The 17540-nt window shown below is 38.6% G+C and overlaps 1 pseudogene; it reads left to right on the forward strand.

Annotated features, from left to right (window-relative positions):
* Window positions 1–1220: 1220 nt before the first annotated feature.
* On the forward strand, window positions 1221–1319 carry LOC132280395 (small nucleolar RNA R71; annotated as a pseudogene).
* The last annotated feature ends 16221 nt before the right edge of the window (window positions 1320–17540 follow it).

The raw sequence follows: 17540 nt of genomic DNA on the forward strand, positions 1-17540 counted from the left end.
TTTTAAGCCATCCGGAAATGGAGCTTTTGGCTCAAAAACCTTTTCAAAAATTTTCTTTAAAGTCTCTTCAACACAAGAAGTTTTCAAATCATTTTGTAAATTTCTCTTTTCAAAATCACTTTTCAAATCACTTTTCAATACATTCTCATTTATATGGTCATGCACATGCAATGAAGGAGGAATATGATATGAAACAGGACGGGTGTTAACTTTTGATTGCACCAGTTCACTCTCTTCATTGGACATAACCACTTGGTTGTCCACAACCTTTCCACTTCTCGAGGTGGTCACCGCATTGACATACTCTATTGTGTGACCTTCTGATAAAGAGTGAGCCTCCACAACACATTGTTGCTTTTGTGGGACTATTCAAAGGCATTTTTTCTTTCTCTCTAGCTTTTAAAGTGCTAGCTATTTGCCCTACTTGGGTTTCTAGCTTAGTAATAGATTGAGAGTGAGAATGAAGTAATTATGTGTTTGCCTCTAAAATGCCCAAAGCGGTCAAAACTTTCTCTTCAAAAGCGGGACTTCTAACATTTCCTTGGGAATACGATGGTTGATTTGGAAAATGAGAATTAGAGAATTAGTTTCCTTGTGATTGGTATGATGATCTAAAACCTTGGGAACCTTGGCTTTGTAGTGGTGGTGGAATGTATTTCCCTTGAAAACCGCCTTGGGAAGGGTTTGAGCCATCCCCTTGGTTTTTCCAAGAGAAATTCGGGTGATTCCTCCAACTAGGATTGTAATGAATGCCATAATGATTGTTCCCTTGATTAGCAAAAATAGCATTTGCTTGTTCATGATGTTCACTTTGCACATCTCCACGGGGACAGTTGGAAGTAGAATGTAAAACACTTGAACAAGTCATACATGTCTCATTAGATGCATGATGAGAATGGTTAGGGAAGGAAGATACTTGATTCACCGAGTTTTGGTTGATCAAAAATTGATCAAACCTTTGAGATAATGATTTCATTTCGGCGGCAATTTCATTGGAGTGGTCGACTTGATGTAAGCCAACACTCTTCCTACCACTAGAATTTCTACCATTCTTCGAAGATAAAGTACGATGCAAAGAATTTTCACTCATGCTATCATAAAGACGCCACACGTCATCCTCATGCCTATCAATGTAAGAGTCACCCATGGAAGCATCAACCACACCCTTGTAATTATTTAATAAGCTCTCAAAGAAATATTGAACTAAATGCCATTTGGGTATTTCATGATGTGAACACTTCTTAAGTAATTCATTAAAGCGTTCCCATGCCTCATGAAATGTTTCCCCATCCCCGTGTTAAAATTCCTCAATTGAAGTTCTCATGGCATTGGTCTTAGAAACCGGATAGTACTTCTTCAAGAACTCTTGTTGCATTTCCGCCCAATAAGTTATTGAAAAAGGCCTAAGATTGTTAAACCAATATTTTGCTTTGTCTTTAAGGGTGAATGGAAAAAGTTTAAGCCTTAAGACCTCTTCTTGCATGTCCGTGTATTTTACGGTGGAACATACTTCAAGAAACTCATCCAAATGCTTGTAAGGTTCTTCACTTGGAAGTCCATGATAGTTAGGAAGCATTTGAATGGTTTGTGGTTTGATTTCATAGTGATGTGCTCTAAATGGTGGCAATTGAATGCATGTGGGTGCATTATATTCATTAGGCACATAGTGATCTCTTAAAGCAAGGGGAGGATTAGCAATTGGAGGTGCAACATGGGCACCTTAGTTGCCTTGAATAATGGGTGGTGGTGGAGCATAGATTGGCATTGGCATTCCCAATGGAACTTGGCCTTGTTGTTGTGGTGGATGAACGAATGGCCTTGGCATGCCTAATGGAACTTGCATGTTATTATGACACACATTGGAGTGGAGGATACCTTGTTGGTCTATGTGACTAAGGTCCTCCACATGGTCCTTATTGTGTCCTTCCATTGATGAAATGGATTGACTAGAACTACCTTTTCCCCTAGGGTTTCAAATAATGGATTCAAGATGAAAATTTAAAGGGACAAGAGTGGGTCTTAATGATTTACAACCATGCATGCACAATGCAACAGAACAAGTAATAATGACAAATACTTCACCTCCATAACAAATCAACAATCAATAACCTTCCTCCATATTTAATGTTCTCATACTCCCATGCTTTAACACAATATGCAAGAAAATTAAATTGCCTCCACACGGGCTCACAATTTATCTAAGAATTGAAATATAAGCCTCCACGTGGGCCGACGATTTAACTAAGGGTTTGAGTAAGAAAAAGCTCACAAAGGTCCTTTAGCACTTCAACTCCAAATTTTTAGCTTTTAGCTTAGCAATTTTTTATGATTTTAGCCTTTTTCCTTGCTTGCTTAGTTCCTTTGCTTGGAATACTCCTCTGCTCACCTTCTTTGCCCAATACTCCTTGTCAAACAAGAACAAACATAATAAGTAGCAAAATTGAAAACAAAGTAAAGAAACGATCAAAAGAGTACTAATTCCTAATTGATTCCACAAATACGACGTTGCCAATCAATCAATTAATCCCCGGCAACGGCGCCAAAAACTTGGTGTGTCGTCAATTCAAACCCAAAGTTTATGCAATGTGGCTAAGTTTTATATTTAGAAATTGTCACTACTACCCTTCACTAAAAATATAGTTAGGGCAAGTAGGGATCGTCCCAAGGGATTGAGGTGTCGTACTAGGTTGAGGAATCAAAATTAGAATTAGTAGGTCGAGTGATCAAAATTGTGATTGGTTGATTGGATTGCACTAGATGCAAATTAAACTAAGGTAAACAATAATGCAATAGAGAGAATAAAAGAGAGAGAGAGATCTTGGGGTTTAGAGATCACCACTAAACATAATTTTTTTACACCTTTAATGAATGATTAATGAGGGGAAAGACATGTATTGCAACAAGGTGTATGTGTGTGTGGTTGTTCCAACAAGCATGGATGACAAATTAAGCATATATTGTCTAAACAATATGGTGGATAACACAACATATCAAATCAAGCCATTAATCATTTCTTTAAGCTCACAATCCAAACACATCACAAGGTTGGAGAAATATGTTACTTGCTTTCATAAGTATGTAACATCAACAACAAGCATGGATTGTCCTCCCATTTAACAATTACACTACATCTAAGCTAGTGGCATGAAATTAAACTAATTAAACTAAGGGAGAGGTACAATCCATCAAGAAATGAGTATGAATCATCAATTAAACCACAAGAACGTGCCATTAAGCACTATGTCTTGACAATCTCTAGATCTATAACATCAATACACATAGACATGCATCAATAACACAAGAAATAGAGATAAACACATGAATATCTATTCTAGCATACATAGACATATGGATCGAATAAAATGATCAATTGGAAGCATTAAATCACATAAATCATTGATTAAACAAGATCTATATATATAAAAGTGTCAAGACATGAATCACAATACAAATCCCCTAAAAAATACATAAATCAAGAAGTAGAAAGCATGTTTAGGGCTAACTCTAGCCCCAAGAGTATATCTAGCCACTAATGGATGATGTCCTCCAACCCTCAAGGGCAAGCTCCATGGAAGAAATCTGCTCCTTGGTTGATGAATAGTCTCTAATGGTGTCTCTAGCCTCCTCATCTCCTTTGCTTCCTCACTAAGTATTATCTTCTCTAGGTATGTGTATCCAAAAGTATCTCCTCAAAAAGTGGCTCATATTCCTTATATAGGTAGGTTAAAAATCACCCCAAATGAGATGGGCTCGTACACCAATAATCCTCTAATGATTGGATATGAGACAACTTTTAATGAGCTGGAATTTGAATTTTTCTCAGAATTTGGGAGGTTCAATCGATCGAACTTGAGGTGAGATCGATCGAATATGGCTGAGATCTATCGAATTAAAGTTGGATCGATCCTCAATGGCGGCACCTTTTTGGATAAAAACAAATCTGAGATATTTTGAAGATATTTTTGGGAAAAAGGACAAAAGTGGTTGGTAGGGTGGTACAGCTGGATAAGATATGGCATGTGGATAAGGACAAGAAAGTTCGATTGATCAGAGAATGATGTTGGATCGATCAAACTCGTGGGATCTCTGAAGATGACATCATGGCCTGGATCTATCTTGGAGTGCTGAGATCGATGGAAGTTGGATCGATCGAACTTTTCTTGAGATCAATTGAAGTTGCTGAAATTCCACCATTTGCTTCCCTTTGCTCTACTTTGCTCATTTCTTTGATTCATCCTAGAATTGCTTCAATTATGCTCTTATTTGACTGAGTTAGCTTATTTTGGGGATAAGTAGGGTTGCAACCTGGGCTTGCCCAACCCAGCCTCAACCCGAAGTGGGTTGGGTTGGGCCAACCAGAATTAAACTCAACATGGGTTATGTTCATAACCCGGACCGAATATTTTCTGGCGGTTTGGATCGGGTTGACGGGTTGAGTTTTTTTATTTTCATTTTTTTTTGAATATATATATATATATATATATATATATATAAATATATTAATATAATATAATATAATATATATAAAATATTATATATTAAAGCAAAATATTTTTAGGGCAAATCACTTCTGCCTCCCCTATCGCCTCCATCTCCATTCTCTCTCTCTCTCTCTCTCCAACTGTAAATTACAAAATCTACAAGAATCATCAGAAGTTCAAAACCTATATTTCAGTTTTATCTATCTGTCTGTAAGAATCAAAAGTTCAAAACCCATGGCATATCATTTCAAATTGTTCAAAAAATCAAAACCAGATCGACATATCATTTCAGATTGTTCAAAAAATAAAAACCCAGATCTTTCAGTATCCATCGCCCGCTGTTCCAGTTCGGGTTCGCCGTTCGCAAGCTTCAGCCACTGTCTCTCAACTCTCAAGCTTACCCCCTCTCTGTTTGGAAAAAAGGAATTTCATTTCCTCTTCATCGATAAATTACAAGTTACAGAAAGTGGGAAGATTTGTGTTGACTGATCTGGTGATATTCTCGTCTATCCGGCAGAGGTCGCCGTTTCTGGAGGCTTTCTTGGCACTGGTGGAGTCGCCGTTGTTTCTCAACTCTCAAGCGGCAGAGAGAGAAAGAGAAAGAAGAGAGAGAAAAAGAAGAGAGAGGAGAGAGAAAGAGAAGAGAGAGGAGAGAGAAAGGAAGAAAAAAAAAAAAATTGGGTTTCGAGTTGGGTTCGGGTTGAGCCCGAGCCAATCCGAATATGCCTGGGTTTTGACAAAACCCAACCTGAACATGAACCCGATTTGGGAATTTAAAACCCAATTTTCAAAATTATGGGTTGGGCTGGGTTAGCCCGCCCATGTTGCAGCCCTAGGAATAAGTACCCGAAAATGAAAATAATACAAAATCAATCTAAAGCAAGAAAATAAGATAGATAAAGGTCCTAGAATACCTAAGCTTAAGGGTTTGAATACACATTTTTCATCGCTCATCAACCAGTTTATAGAGAATATATCGACCGGTTTATAGCATACGTCGACTGGTTCATGCAAAGACGTCAACCGATTTATGCCACATGTCGACTAGTTTGGTCGCAACTCTACAAATTCAAATCTTAAACGGCTAAAATCTCATTTAATGCTCCCAACTACCTGCAATAGCTATATTGAGCTCGAAATCTCTACAAATATAGAGGGTTGGACTGAAGATAAGAGACATCACTTGAGAGAGCATTAAACAAGATCATTCAAGTGCATTCAAAGAGCCCAAAAATTATAATCTGAGCATTTACTCCTCATTTCTTCTCTCATATCAGTTTAGAGATTTGATCTTCATTTATTTCATCTATTTATTCTAGTGTGAGATTGATTCATGGAACATTTTTTAGCGAGAGAGAGAGAGAAACAATCTTGTAACTTTCATTCATATTTCTACATTCTTGTAAGGGTTGGTGTAACCCAAAAGAAGCGTAGGAGAAGGTGTTCTCCTAGCAAGAAAGAGAAGTAAAAGGCTTGCTTTATTTAAAGGTTCACTCTCCACCATTAAGGAGAAGCCATAGTGGATTGGGAAGTCTCAAGAGGGATCTTGAGCCGAGGAGTAAGAGTTTCCAAACCTTGTTAAAATCGCCGAGTCACTGTTTACACTATCTTATCTCTATCTCCTTTATATTTGTGCTATAAATTAATTAACCATCTCAATTGATTATTGCTTGATTGATAGTTAGCAAACATTTTTATAATTTGCAAAAATTGGCCATTGACTCTATTCACCCCCCCTCTAGAGTCAAATAGTGTTCAACACCTAATAATTTGAAAAAATTAGTATTTTTAAAAATATAAAAAAACTAAGGGCCCGTTTAGCAACCACAGTTGTTTTATACTTTTGGTTTGACCCGAAGTAGAAGTAATATTCCAGATTTAGAGTGTGTTCAACCCTATTTCGAAACTTATTTGGTAACGTAAATTTGTAACAGGATTTTTGGATGCAAAAACATGAAAGCGTGTTTGGTAAAAAGTGTTGCAAGTTTGAAAAATTGAATGGCTAGTTAAAATTGTTAATTTAGAATTTTTTATTTTTTATTTTTTTTTAACAGTGTTTTGCTACAGTGCGGAAGCAAACAAAAAATATCATTTTGATTCTTCCGATTTTGGCCTCAATTTTGGAAGCGTTTCGGTACTATTCAATTGACAGCAAACGTTACCAAACACACTTTGTGCTTTTACTTTGCTATAATACACTAGCAAAAACAAAAAATACGAAGTAAAAGCATTAGCCAAACAAACCACTAGTACTGAGATTTTAAATTTTTCCAATTTAATTTTCATATTTCATTTTAAAAGATAGAATAGATATCACTAGATTACATCACTTGATTAATTATATATAAACTATTTTAAAATGAAAATCTTATGGGTAATTTATTTTAATACTCCGTTAGTCAGGATTGACACTTCTGCAATTGGTGATGAATGTAGATTTATGGATTCTGTCGTTACTTCTTTACACTTCGTGCAAAAATAAAGAAAACCTGCAAAGACTAAACTAAAAATGGTATAGAATAAGCAGGGGTGAACCATACCAGATTTAAACTCGTGAATCAAAATCAAAACCAAAATTTAAGGAAACAGAACTTTTAAAACAATTTAAATAATTTTCTTTTCAAATAATGGAAAAAGTACCTCAAATGAAAGAATCCATCACCACAGCTTACTATAAATAAATTTGTATATTTCTTTTTCTCAAGCAAATCACTTTACCAATCTAATTACAACTTTACAACTTGGAAAGATGAAGGAAAATATGACATTATATAACAGATGCTTATATGAGAGAACACTTTTTATTTTATTTGTTTTAGCTTTGTTAAAAAACTACAAATAGAAGTAGGTATTCTTCATATTACCATTATTTGGCAAATGTGATACCCTTCGGATCCGAGACATGGGTTGATCAGGCCCGGGTCCAAACCCGAGGGAAATATCAAACAATTAATATATAACCGAACACAGAATACAAGATGAGATAAATAATAATAATAAGCTAGAAGAATACTAATTGAAATCCTCAAAATATAATTAATGAAATCTATTAAATCCAAACTCCAAAACTCCATAAGACTCGGGAATCCATCTAGTGGACCCCTTATTATTAAAAATCCCAATTGAAACTAAAATATCTGAAATAGAAACTTAAGGTCAACATAGAAAAGATTCCTACGTAGTCGGAGGAATGAATAACTGTATCTGCTCTGCACGTCTAAGCTCTAACCCTGGAACTGACGAACACCTGAAAAAATAAGAGAGTGGGTCAAGCCCACATACAAGTCCTATTCTACTACGATCCAAACAGTAATCTGATACGCAGATACATCCTAGGAAGACTCAACAATATCTAGAGTAGTCCATATGTATATATATAGTACACACTATAGGACGCTCGCTAGTCCAGTAGGTCTGTCTCAGCCTGAGTAGAGATACCATGCAAATCGCACAATAATGTGCTCATGTGTACCTAGACCTACCAGGGAACAACACATATGTCCAGTTATCCATCCTAGGCGATATACGCGCCCTAACCGTGGTCCTGAGACTCAAGCTCATACCATGGTATCATATAATAAATATATAAAGTCTGTACTCCTCTTAATACAAAATACCATCCATCTATGTAGTGGTCTAGTATATGTATAATCATCTGTCCTGAAACCATATTAAGTCATCCAATTATTTTGTTGACATGATACAAGTAGGTAATGGACTTAACCTATATGGTTAATCCATACCTTAATCCAAATTAGGTAGGACTTAGGGTTTGATCCAGTCCATACCCAGTATGTCACCATCCCATACCGGTACATACAATCCTCCAGTTTACACGGTTGACCAAACAATGATAAATTCATATCAATTATACTCCAGAATAAGCACACATACCAATCTAATAAGTGTAAGATCAAACTATGTATCCGGTATATGATCTAGAAGTCATATTCTAGTCCTTTAAAATGTTAGAGTAAAATACAACATCTAATTCCTCTAAAACAGTACCATAACTTGATGCAATAAATAGTATAGTTAAACATCAATTAATTTCCATTTAAGCATACCTATATTTTTTCCAGAATATATAATATATGTTTATACAACAGTTGAACCATGAACAATAGTTTAAAATTATACTAGAAACCAAAATGCTTTATAGAAATAGTAAGCAATGTCAAGGTATAATTCAACCTTCCACATGTAGTGTATTAATTAACTATAGATTATTTCATGCTTCAAAATTAATACTAACATGCTTCCCAATCCTTTTACATCTCTAGAATAAATTTTATAAACCATCCATAGCCCTTGGAATCACTCAGAAACCTTCCTACAGGCCAAACTGAACCCAAAACCACGTAGAAATCAAAAACAGAAGTTGGAGCCGCCTCCCTCCACATTGGAGCCGCCTCCACTGCATGTAAAGCCGGCTCAACCTCTTGTGGAGGCGGCTCCACCCTTGGGGTGAGCCGGCTCTACTCCACTGTGAGCCGTTGCGCGTAATCTGATCATCTTCTTTGCCTCCGGTGAAGTTCAGAGGCTCTGTACAATTTTTATAACTTATTCTAGAGTTCAATTGATGTTCCAGAGTTAATTATAAGCATGGTCACATCCCACATACATGGAAGATTTTCAGGTTTAAACATTAACGCAAACAGGCTTTCAAGTGAAAACTACTTCTGACCAACGACAGAATTATGCAACGATTTAAAAATTGATACAAACATAATTACAAGATGAATTATAATATTTATTTAATCCATTTTAACATTGGTTTAATCCCTGGAGTCATCCTAAACATGCACAGATCACGAACTAAAGGGAAAGAGAAGAATAATGACTTGCCTTGAGTTTCAGTTTTGAAACTCTAAACCACTGTCTTTGAAACTTCTGTCCATGTCTGAGACTCCTGTTCTACACCTCAGGTGCTCTTGGTTCAACCCAGAAGCACTCCGTCCAGTGTATCCTTGAACCTTTCCGATAACGTCCTAGTTTCCACTCTCTGTATCTCTCTATCTCACGGTATAAGTATCAGTGGATAGGGTTTTGTTTTGTAACCCTAAACCAACGTATAATACTGTATTTATAGGCTTCAACACAACCCTAATTCTAATACAAAACCAACCCTAAGTCGGCTACATCCGTGTAAATAAAACCCTAATATAACTATATGTGTGCCTCCATACAGTCATGTTAAAAACAATTAAATTTAATCAACTTAATTCAATTAAAACAACTAAATTACATCAGTTAAATAATTATCTATAATTAAATCAATTCAATTAAAACAAGTAAATAATTAAAGACCATTAAATCACCACAACGAAAACAATTACAATTAACACATGATCATGTCAATAATTAATACAAATAGAAACAAAAGGCCAGTTAAATAAATTAAAAATAAATAAATAAACAATTAAATAAAAATAAATGCAATTTAAACAATTTAATAAATACCAGGACTATCTTTTTAAAATCAGGGGTATTACATTCTTCCCCCCTAACAAAAGGAATTCCGTCCTCAGAATTCGCTCTTACCTTCTTCCAATATTTCAGGAAATTGTGAGCGAATGACATCCTCCCGTTCCCAAGTGGACTCAGCCTCATTGTGATGACTCCACTGAACATGTACCAAAAGAATAACCTTGTTACGAAGAATCTGATCCCGTCAGTCTACAATATGACACGGCGGCTCCAAATAAGTTGCATCCGGCTGCAACTCAATCTCCCCAACATCGATATGCTGATACCGATCCTCATCTCGCAGAAATTTTCGCAACATGGAAGCATGGAACTCGTTGTGCACGCGATCCAAATGATCCGGAAGGGCCAATCGATAAGTCACAGCTCTAACTCAATCCGTAATCACGAAAGGACCGACAAACCATGGAGACAACTTCCTTTTCTTCCCAAAGCGCATAACACCCTTCATAGGCGAGACTTTGAGAAGAACCTGATCCCCAACCTTAAACTCCAAAGCACGAGTGCGACGATTAGCATAACTTTTTTGCCTACTCTGGGCAGTGCGCATGTGATCTCGAATAAGAGCTATCTTCTCAGAAGTATCCTTGATAAACTCAGGACCCAAGAATCTACTCTCACCAACCTCCATCCAGCAAACAGGCGATCGACACGGTCGGCCGTATAATGCCTCAAATGGTGCCATCCCAATAATCTTCTGGAAACTATTGTTATAAGCAAACTTTACAAGGGGTAAGTAATCCTCCTAGTGGCCTTTGAAATCAAGAACACACGATCAGAGCATATCCTCCATAATCTGATTCACCCTCTCAGTCTGTCCATCAGTCTGAGGATGATAAGCAGTACTAAGGTGCAACTCTGTACTTAAAGCCTGCTGAAAACTCTTCCAGAATCCCGACACAAAGCTTGAATCCCTGTCTGATATAATAGATAATGGAATGCCATGTAACTTTACAATCTCTGAAATGTAAAGCCTCGCCAACTGCTCCGAAGTGTAGTCAGTGCAAATAGGCAAGAAATGAGCTGACTTAGTCAACCTATCCACAATGAACCAAATGGAATTATGACCCTTGAAAGAAGTGGGCAATCCCTCCACAAAATCCATAGATATACTCTCCCATTTCTACTCCGATATCGGTAGTGGCTGTAGAGCTCCTGGCAGCCTCTGATGATCAATCTTGACCATCTGACAAGTACTACATTGCGAGACAAAAAGAGCAATGTCCCTCTTCATACCTGCCCACCAAAACTGCCGCTTCATATCTTGATACATCTTATCGCTTCCTAGATGAACAGAGAACTCAGAGTGGTGAGTCTCAGTCATCACATCCTTCCTCAAACCATCAGCAGAAGGTACCACTAACCGTCCCTTGTACCTTAAACCTCCGTCAGCCCCAACATAGTAAAATGGAACCTCTCCAGAAGCTATCTCTGTAACCTTGTCAATGCACTGCTGATCCGTGAGTTGTGCTTGTAAAACCTTGCAAATGATGGAAGGTGTAACCACCATGCAAGCCATAAAAGCATCCGATAACTCATCCACATCCTTCAAAACATTCCACTCAGTGGTGAATAAAGCAGAAAGACTACCAACAGGTCGACGACTGAGTGCATCTGCCACCACATTCACTTTCCCTTAATGATACTGTATAGAAAAGTGATAGTCTTTCACAAACTCCAACCACCTGCGCTGTCTCATATTCAGCTCCCGCTGAGTGAACAAGTACTGCAGACTCTTGTGATAACTAAATAACCTAAAGGACTCACCCAACAGATAATGCCTCCAAATACGTAAGGCAAAGACCACAGCTGCCAACTCCAAATCATGCGTTGGATAATTAAGCTCATGAGGCTTAAGCTTCCTAGATGCATAAGAAATCGGTCACTCCTCCTGCATCAAAATACATCCAAGACCCTGCAACGAAGCATCCGTGTAGACAAGATACTCTATCCCGTTCTGTGGAATAGCCAGAACTGGTGCAGAAGTCAACTTCATTTTCAGCTCATCAAAAGCTTGTTGACAGTTTTCATCCCACACGAACCGTACACCTTTCTTAGTCAGATGAGTGAGTGGTCCTGCTATCTTGGAGAACCCCTGGATAAATCTTCTGTAATATCCTGCCAGACCGAGGAAGCTCCGAATCTCGATAGGTGAAGTAGGTTGTCCCTACTTGACCACTGCTGAAACCTTGGCTGGATCCACCGCTATTCCCCTTTTTGACACCACGTGACCCAAAAATTTCACCTCCCGCTGCCAAAATTCACACTTCTTGAACTTGGCATATAACTGGTGCTCACGAAGCGTCTGCAAGACTATGCGAAGATGTCTAGCATGGTCGTCCTCAGACCTAGAGTAGATCAAGATATCATCAATAAAGACAATGACAAACTGATCCAAATAAGCCCGAAAGACTCTATTCATTAAATCCATGAACTCTGCAGGTGTATTAGTCGTCCCAAACGGCATAACACAAAACTCATAAGAACCATATCTCATGAGAAACGCTGTCTTAGGAACATCCTGCTCCTTAACCCTCAGCTGATGATACCCAGAACGCAGATCAATCTTGGAGAAGTATGTGGCTCCCCTTAACTGATCAAACAAATCATCGATCCTAGGTAAAGGATACTTGTTACGAATAGTAACCTTATTCAACTCCCTGTAATCTATACACAGGCAGAGCGAACCATCCTTCTGCTTCACAAATAACACTGGTGCTCCCCAGGGTGAAGTACTGCTACGAATGAAACCCTGGCTGAGTAGCTGCTGAATCTGATCCCTCAGCTCGCGCATCTCCACCGGTGCCATCCTATAAGGTGCCCTAGTAATAGGCATAGTGCCTGGAGCTAAGTCAATAACAAAGTCGATCTCATGACTAGGCGGCAACCCTGGAATCTCCTGAAATACATCCGGGAAATCTTGTACAATCGGTATGTTATCCAATGATACAGTAATCCCCTCTTCCGTTTCCTCCTCCACATGAAACAAATAGGTGCTAGTGACTCCGCTAGAACGCGGCATAGCGACAACATACATGTCCTGACCAGGTATGGTAAACACAATAGACCTATCAAAACAATTAACTTGGGCATGGTAGTGAGACAACCAATCCATCCCAAGTATCACATCATAAGTGTACATGTCCAGGACCAATAGGTTGGCTAGAAATCTGAGTCTGCCAATATCTAGTGTCACAGGCCCATCACTCTCATGTATAATAGCTGTATCGCCCAATGGTGGAGAAATACCCTGAGGTCTAGTGTATACCCTCGTCCTCATCCCAGATAAAACAACAAAAATCCTAACTACAAATGAGTGTGTAGCACTCGTATCAAATAAAACACGTCCATAAAAACCATGTATAGGAAACTTACCCTCAATAGCCTGAGGTGCCTGCATATCCTGTGGCTTAGGGTTGTACACCCTGCCATAATGTAACTGCTGCGGTGCCTGTCCCTGAGGCTGCGGCGGTGCCGGTAAAGCTGGATAAGTCTGTCCCTGAATCTGAGGAACCTGTGGAGCTGGTAGAGGCACTGGAGCCCTCTGTCCCTGCTGCACATGCTGTCCCTGTCCCTGTCTCTGTCCCTGTCTTGTTATAGGACACTGCTTGGAAGCGTGACTATACTCTCCACAAGTACAACAACTACCCTGGAAAGTACCAAATGGCCTCCTCTGTCGGTTAGCCTGTGGTTAACCCTGTCCTGCCTGCGATCCCCCATTCTATTGACGTTGAATAAATGTCACATCCTTGGGAGCATCTGAACCACCCTTGTGCTTCTTCCAAGGCTACTATCCTTGAAATTTACCCTTGTCGTTCTGTCGGTATCCGTTCCCATTCCCTTTCTCAGCTGACTGGTTAGCAGAGTCTCTGTCACCCCGCTTCTCACCCTTGGCTTGTCTGATGTCCACGGTCAACTGATACTTCTGTAGAGCGGTGTCTACCACCTGAGCATAGGTAGTATAAGCTGGACTACCTGTAATAGCTCTCTTGATAGACCACATCAGCTCCTTGACGAAACTGTTGCGCTTCTTCTCTTCTGTATCCACCTCCTCCGGTGCAAAAAGAGACAAGCGTGTGAACTGCTACTCATACTCTGTCACTGTCATGTTTCTCTGTTGCAGATTTAGAAACTCAGTTTTCATAGCTGCCCTAACTGCATAAGGGAAGTACTTTTCATCAAAGCATGCACTGAATTGATCATAAGTCAAAGCCATCCTCCCCTCTGCGGTGGTAACTGAGTCCCACCACTATAGTGCATCCCCGACTAGCTTGAAGGTAGCAAACATTTGCTTCTGAACCTCCGTGCACTGAACCAAGCGAAGATGTCGCTCGATGTCCTGTATCCACTGGTGAGCTGCTCTCGCATTGGTGGAGCCTGTGAACTCAGGTGGGCTTCCCTTTGTGAAAGAACTCCTGGCCTTTTTCCCAAGTATCAACCTGAACAACCGGTGCTGGTACAGGTGTTGGTAACGGTGCCGGCTGTACCTGAGGCTGATTCCGAAGTGCAGCAGTTACCCCAGCCTCTATAGCCCGAGCAATAAGGTTATTGAGGTGAGGAGGATACTCTGGATCTCCTCCCTGATCCCGAGCCTGTTGAACCTCCTCCGGTTCCTCATAGTACTGCCCCTCATAGTACTGACCTTCATCCTTCTGACGCTGCCTACGGGCCGCTTCCCTTCGTTGCTGATTGTTTCGTCTGGTTCTTGCGTTAGCTATTCTGTCAATACAGAAAGACAGACATCAGCATGATTAAACCGAACCGTAAAGAATACAATGAATCCTAAACTTAAGCTCTAAACAATAGAGAATGCTACGCAGAAGTCTTATACGATAGAATCCTAGAGACACTTGAACCTGGAGTGCTCTGATATCAACTGTGATACCCCTCGGATCCGAGACACGGGTTGATTAGGCCCGGGCCCAAACCCGAGGGAAATATCAAATAATTAATATATAACCGAACACAGAATACAAGATGAGATAAATAATAATAATAAGTTGGAAGAATACTAATTGAAATCCTCAAAATATAATTAATGAAATCTACTATATCCAAACTCCAAAACTCCATAAGTTACAACTCGGGAATCCATCTAGTGGACCCCTTATTATTAAAAATCCCAATTAAAACTAAAATATCTGAAATAGAAACTTAAGGTCAACATAGAAAAGATTCATACGTAGTCGGAGGAATGAATGTCTGTATCTGCTCTGCACGTCCAAGCTCTAACCCTGGAACTGACGAACACCTGAAAAAATAAGAGAGTGGGTCAGGCCCACATGCAAGTCCTATTCTACTACGATCCAAACAGTAATCCGATACGCAGATACATCCTAGGAAGACTCAACAATATCTAGAGTAGTCCATATGTATATATATAGTACACACTATAGGACGTTCGCTAGTCCAGTAGGTCTGTCTCAGCCTGAGTAGAGATACTATGCAAATCGCACAATAATGTGGTCATGTGTACCTAGACCTACCAGGGAACAACACATATGTCCAGTTATCCATCCTAGGCGATATACGCGCCCTAACCGTGGTCCTGAGACTCAAGCTCATACCATGGTACCATATAATAAATATATAAAGTCCGTACTCCTCCTAATACAAAATACCATCCATCTGTGTAGTGGTCTAGTATATGTATAATCATCCGTCCTGAAACCATATTAAGTCATCCAACTATTTTGTTGACATAACACAAGTAGGTAATGGACTTAACCTATATGGTTAATCCATACCTTAATCCAAATTAGGTAGGACTTAGGGTTTGATCCAGTCCATACCTAGTATGTCACCGTCCCATACCGGTACATACAATCCTCCAGTTTACACGGTTGACCAAACAATGATAAATACATATCAATTATACTCTAGAATAAGCACACATACCAATCTAATAAGTGTAAGATCAAACTATATATCCGATATATGATCTAGAAGTCACATTCTAGTCCTTTAAAATGTTAGAGTAAAATACAACATCTAATTCCTCTAAAACAGTACCATAACTTGATGCAATAAATAGTATAGTTAAACATCAATTAATTTCCATTTAAGCATACCTATATTTTTTCCAGAATATATAATATATGCTTATACAACAGTTGAACCATGAACAACAGTTTAAAATTATGCTAGAAACCAAAGTGCTTTATAGAAACAGTAAGCAATGTCAAGGTATAATTCAACCTTCCACATGCAGTGTATTAATTAACAGTAGATTATTTCATGCTTCAAAATTAATACTAACATGCTTCTCAATCCTTTTACATCTCTAGAATAAATTTTATAAACCATCCACAGCCCTTGGAACCACTTAGAAACCTTCCTATAGGCCAAATTGAACCCAAAACCAAGTAGAAACCAAAAACAGAAGTTGGAGCCGCCTCCCTCCACATTGGAGCCACCTCCATTGCATGTGGAGCCGCCTCCAATGCATGTGGAGCCGGCTCAACCTCTTATGGAGGCGGCTCCACCCTTGGGGTGAGCCGGCTCTACTCTACTGTGAGCCGTTGCGCGTAATCTGATCATCTTCTTTGCCTCCGGTGAAGTTCAGAGGCTCTGTACAATTTTTATAACTTATTCTAGAGTTCAATTGATGTTCCAGAGTTAATTATAAGCATGGTCACATCCCACATACATGGAAGATTTTCAGGTTTAAACATTAACGCAAACAGACTTTCAAGTGAGAACTACTTCTAACCAACGACAGAATTATGCAACGATTTAAAAATTGATACAAACATAATTACAAGATGAATTATAATATTTATTTAATCCATTTTAACGTTGGTTTAATCCCTGGAGTCATCCTAAACATGCACAGATCACGAACTAAAGGGAAAGAGAAGAATAATGACTTGCCTTGAGTTTCAGTTTTGAAACTCTAAACCATTGTTTTTGAAACTTCTGTCCACGTCTGAGACTCCTGTTCTACACCTCATGTAATACCTCTAATTTAAAAGGGATAAAAATTGGAATTTAAATGTTATTTTATGTGCATTTTTATTTTGTGGCTAAGTGTTTATGTGTCAAATTATTTATTTGTGTTTATTATTTGATTTATTTGAATTATTTGTATTAATTGAATTAATTGCATTATAGTGATTTAATTGAAATTGTTTGTTTGCATTTATTGACTTATTGGGATTCTTATGTGAATTAAACTACGTGAGTTTTTAAATATATTAAGTTATTTTTACTTACAAGTTTTGGGACGTCATCTGGTGTAGCCGACATAGAATTTAATCGTAGGCTTTATTATGGGCCGATTAGGATTAAGTTTAGGGCTCTGTCTCTATTATGACAAGGATTAGGGTTTTGGTATTAAGCCTATAAATATACCATTATGCTTTAAGCTTAGGGTTTACGATATATCACATAGCATACACGTAGAGTTGTTCTGTAAAAACAGAGGGTAGAGGAACAGAGCATTGTAAGGATTGTCAAGGAGGAAATCAGAAAGGGCCAAGGGAGAGTTATGGTGGATTAAAACAAAACCATGGGAGGCTTGAAGGTGGTCAGTGTTTGCACGAAATTAGGAAGACGGCGACAAAGTTTTGA

Source organism: Cornus florida, unplaced genomic scaffold (assembly GCF_030987335.1).
Source record: "Cornus florida cultivar Cherokee Brave unplaced genomic scaffold, ASM3098733v1 CherokeeBrave_3.0.0_Hap2_Chr10, whole genome shotgun sequence".
Taxonomy (NCBI): Eukaryota; Viridiplantae; Streptophyta; class Magnoliopsida; order Cornales; family Cornaceae; genus Cornus; species Cornus florida.